The sequence below is a fragment of the Struthio camelus genome, chromosome 6, assembly GCF_040807025.1.
Source record: "Struthio camelus isolate bStrCam1 chromosome 6, bStrCam1.hap1, whole genome shotgun sequence".
Classification (NCBI taxonomy): Eukaryota; Metazoa; Chordata; class Aves; order Struthioniformes; family Struthionidae; genus Struthio; species Struthio camelus.
Window position 1 is genome coordinate 5,020,154 of NC_090947.1, and position 5,448 is coordinate 5,025,601.

Below are 5,448 nucleotides of genomic sequence, written 5' to 3' on the forward strand. Positions count from 1 at the left end.
TTTGGCTTCTTGACATGAGAAACACACACGGCAGTTGTTTTCACAGATTGCTATCTACAGAGCAACCAAAACATTGGCAAATAGTAAAATGATTGCAGTAGAAATCAGTTCAATCCAAGCAATGTTCAAGAGCCAAACGAGTACCTAAAATACATGAGAACTAAAAATGGTTTAGCCTAAGACACAGAAAAATAATTTCCTGTTAAACTAGATTCTATTAATGTCTCTTTTCCAAGTGAGGATAAATACAGTGGGCCAGAGACCAAATGCAAATATCCAGCTTAGCAGCAAAATGACTTCAGTAATTCACTTCACAGACACACAGGAGTTGCCCAACTGAATCGAAGTCACAGTCCATCTAATCGCCTCATTTTAATGTCACATCACTTATAATAGCAACAAAAACCCTTCCCTCTCCCCGCAGTAAGGGTTATGGGATAAAGTGCTTTAAACAATGCATTTGCCTAAGCTCTCTGTAGGGGGCTTGTCCGTGCCTTGAAACGTAAGGGTTTACATTGCTGATAGAAATTCTGCTTACTACTTACTGGTATAATGCTGACTATTTTTGTCATTCAGCCAAAGCTCTTATTTTCAGCTACGCTTGATAACCATTAGCAGAGTACAGCACAGAGACAGCAGAAACTCTGGGCAACCCAAAGTATCAACCGTGTTTCTTCTGGAAACGATCAGCAACACAAGAAGCCAAGGTTTTTCAAAGTGTCCATGCTTCACACCTAGGCCCTCTTGCATAAAGTGGCGACAAAAACAGCAACTGGACCTTAAAGAACAAGGTTAATTTATAGCTGTAGGCCACTTGAATACAAAGATAATTAACACTGCCTCATGCAAGTTATGGTCCAGGGAGGGTTGGGCTGCCCTGGCTGTGGGAAGCGGGTTACTCCTCTGCCCACTGGCCCATGTCAGCTCTCACCCTTTCTGCCTAGGGAGTACGCAAGCCCCCTTCTTCGGGCAGGGGCAGCTCTGTGCTCTTCCTAGCTAGAAGCGATGAGGAAAGCATCTGCCCTGGACAGCAGGGAGCTTCCAGAGGTCCTGTGCTCTTGGCCAAACAAGCACTCACAGCCACGTCAAGCCTAGCAGCATTTAAAAGACAGTCTAGCCTTTGGGCCATTCTTTTCCAAAGCAGAAGGAGGAATATCTCTACCTGGTTTGTCTTCTTGGCTAATGCAGAGCTTCAGTTTGAGCTAAATCTTGTCAGGCGACAACCAGAATCAGAATCCTGCACTCTAGCTAGGAGCCCTTGGTGGCTGAGAGAAAAAAAAAAATCTCCTGCTACTCGCTCCACAGATCCACAACAGGATTTTCTTTTGCTTCACACGTTGAAAGCTGAGAGCGATTCCATCCTGCCCGCCGTTTACCTGCACACTTTTGGAAGCTGTTCTCATTCTGCCAGCATGGGACCTGCCAGGGGCAAGAAGCCATATGACAATGGTGCAAAACAGAGCTTATTAGCAGCCTGCTCTTCAAAAAACATCAATTGAGGGGACCAGAGCTATCTCCCTGTGAAAAGAGATGTGCCCTTTGCTACGGAAAACAGATACTAAGCAGAGCTCTGCTGTTAGCTCTTAATCACTGCAAATATCAAAGGGAAAAGTCATTCATTCAACTCTTAGCAAGGGATCAGAACACCTCATAAGGAACTATAACAGATATGCACAGCCGCTCCCTTACAAAGAATCACTCATCTGGCCTGCTGCATTTAGGGAAAGCTCAGAGCGCTTCTAGCCCAATTGCCAGCAAGGACCTTCTACCCGCAGGAACTGGATCACACCTTCAGTACTTCTCTCAGTGACTTAAAAGCAGCAGCTCCTGGTTTAACCTCACCGTGCAGCAGAGAGTGGCAGTCTGAGCCACTGGTTCCCGTCCTGCACGCTCCCACGGCTCTTGTCCGGAATAGGAGCCACTCAAGTGCTGGGCTTCGCACACGGACAGCTTCCTCTGAGGAGGAGGCTTCCGGCTAGTTGAAATTGTCACAACAGCCTTAGTGACAAGAGTTGGACAAGCAAGGCAGAGTAGCCAAGAGCATTTTGCTGGGGACATGGGATGCTCAGGTACAATTCCCCACCTCTGCATGACTTTTGTACGTCACCTTATCTCAGGGCCCCACTGGCACAGCAGGAGATAAGAGCATCCTTCTGTGGATGCTGTAAGATGTTGCGCACATAGAGGACTGCAAGTTACTCAGCTCCTCAAGTAACAAAGCCCACAAATGCCCTGGACAGATACCATCTACTTAGTTAGACATTTACTAGCATCTCATGCAGAAATCTCACCTGGAAGGTTAGTACCTATTAACTTACATCAGTAGACTGAGCAGTGCCTCAAGGACAGCAAACAAATAGTAAATGATAAACAGGAATAAATCAGAACAGGAGCCGGCCAGATGTTTATTACCAATCTCTGTTTTCACCAGTGCTTTAGAAGATATGGGTAAAGAACAGGCTAACAGATTCCTGAGGGACTCTGACAGCAGATTATGATGGAATGTACCAGCTACAATCAAAAGGGTGACAGAAAAGACATGTAAAGAATGGAAGAACAGTGGAAGAAAAGAGTCTGAAATCCACCTTGTAAAATGCAGGCTAATAACAAGGGGGAAGATTCCAAACACTGATTCTCCATGGAAAGTAACGGCACAAAAAGCAATTGGATCTGCCAGAGCTGGGGTTAACACAGCCAACAAATGAGCCATAATGCAATGCACCATTTTTATTTTGGGTCACCGTCTTACTCTGTGCCCAAAAAGCAGACTCCTCTCTAGCCTGTCCTGACTAATTCACCGCCTTGGAAATAACCTACTGTAGAGTTCAGAAAAGAAAGCAAGAGAGGGGAAGGCTCCCTTTCAGGCCATAACAACAGCAAAGCTGAGTGCACAGTAACTCCTGAGCAGTACCTAAAGACATGAGGAGGGCAAAAGGAGGAAGTGGAATGAAAGCATTAAAGAAGAAACAGCATGTAGATTACAATCCGTTCAACTGCTCACATCCCCCAGGAAGTATTTAAACCCTCTTTGCTTTGCTCACTTTAAACCGGTCTAGCTAAAACAGGCAGGAGTGCAGGTCAAGGAACAACTTCATGCTTTTTGCTGGGGAAGACAAGAGAACAAAAGTAGAGAAGTCCAGTACTTACCTTTCAGCCCCAGTTCCCAGCCTCCAGGCACGTCAAGGCGCAAGACCGTGTTCCCCCAGCCTAGACCATCTCTGGGGACAGCCTCCGTCTGCATGGAGGATGAGGCTGTTTTAGCTCCAGCACTGCGTGGTGTTGCCCAGGAAGAAGCAGCAGCATGGCAGTCTGAAACCGTGAAGAATTAGCAGCGCTACTGGATCTCTGGCAGGGACCAAAGATGCCCCTTCGAGCTGAACCTGAAAAGGAGGAGCAAAGGCAGGCAGCGTTTGCAGAAGAGACTTGCTTTTGCTTGGCACACGCTCACTTGCAACTCTTCCTAGCACCACAGAGCTGCGTTAGCATGCCAGGAGCGCGTGATGCCAAGGACAGGGGCTCACACAGGGCCTCTAAACCCCACCAGAGCTGGCACTCCTTGTCTCAAGAAACTCACAGTGACTGCAAAGACCATGGAAAGAGAACGTGCCTCTTGTGGCTGTCTGAGAACATCTTCTCAGGCATGCAGTTCTGGCTGGGGCTCCAATAGCTTTTGAACACCACCACTGTGTTTGCTGCCTGGCCTAAGGCTGTTACGCAGATAAATTCAGCAAGGTGAGGAAGTGGTGAGTGCCTCCAAGGCATCTCAGATGAGTCCCAAAGGGTCCTCCTTGCCCAGACACATGTCCCACACAGGCAGGAGCTCCTGAGCACTCTCCTCTCCACAGGCAACGCATGAGTTGTGGCCTCAGCTCCCTGACATGGTGAATAGGCCTGTTGGCAGCCAGCACTAGTTTGCGATGGTTTTCAGCTTGCACCTACCACAGTGCCACCTGGAGCACACAAACGTGGACTGCAGGCTCCACTTACCCCCTCCCAGTTCTCACAACTGCTCTCCTCACCACACAGCAAGGCACTGCGAGGAAGGATATTGCTAGTGCACAAAGCTCTCTGCTCAGGCCTTGCTGCACCAGCCACCTCTCTCCAAATAGCTCAGCAGAGGCCCCTGCTCTCAACAAATCCTCTTCTTCCTCTGCAGTTCTCAGCCCTGTACCTCCTCCCCTGCCTCCTGTTCCAGCACAACAGCCTGAGCCCAGCACATCTCTTCCTAAGATCCTGCTGTCTCCTCAGTGGACTAGAGATGTTCAGCCTTCAGGCTCCAGCCAAGAGACTCATACATTGATTTATCAACACACTGGGATGAGGATGGAGAAGGCTGGTAATAACAGTGTGCATGCACATACCCACGTGCATGCACACATGCATGTGAATGCTTGGCAAAGACAATGGTGCGCCTTCTCAGTGTGCCACGTGACAATGAAAAGAAGCTTCCACGAAAAAGCAAAAATTGGCAATGTGTAGCACACTGCAGAACTTGCTGTTACTTCCACCGGAGTAGCACACCCTGAGAATGCAGTCCTAGTACACACAGGCAGCTCTTCTCCATACCTCAGACTCTACGGGCAACTCATCTCCACCACAGGGAAACTATATGCCCACAGTCATGCCAAGTCAACAGCAGAGCCAGGGCTGTAACCCTTCTTTCCCCTCTTCCAGGTCCATCTACATGCCTCTGCTATTGCTTGAGCAAAAGGGAGCGAGCGCAGGGTTTCTGCCTTGTACCAGCTGAGATCAGAGCCATGACAGAAGTGTTTATTGCAAAACTGTGGACTGCTCCTTGCCAAAAGTGAACAGATTTCATAAAATGGAACCAAGAAAAATCCTTTTGAAACAGTTACAGCAATTGCCAGCAAAAAACGTGTCTGGGCAGTTACTTTATTCATCTCACTGTGCTCCAGATTTTCGCTTTGTTTTTCTCATCAGAGTTCAAATCTGCTTAATGCAAATTGTGCACAATGGATAAGGGAAGTGGCTTCAGGCAAGATGCTTCCCAGATGCCTATGTTTGAACTCTGAATTGAACTCTCTGGGTATGAGAACAAGCCTATCAAACTCGCAGAAGTGAGTCTTTCACCTTTGAGAAAGCAATTTGACCCTGCCTCTTTTACCCAAAAGCACTTGTCCAGAGCAGGATTCAAAGCACTGAACCAGAGATTGCCTTGGACAAAGGACCCACTCCCCTCTCCTTGCAAGAAAAGAGGATAATGGATTAGAAGCATCTAGATAAAGCTACCACAAACCAAAAAAGGGGGCTAGTTTACAACCTAGATTTTTATCAATTCATTAAGAAGCTGGCCATGAGCCAGGCTTTCATACCATTCCATAGGCCTTCTAACAAATTGGTAAACTCGGGACTACATAATTTACATCAAATCTTTTTTTTACCTGAGGCGGCAAAATATTTGGATGACATAAGACAACAGACTCCATA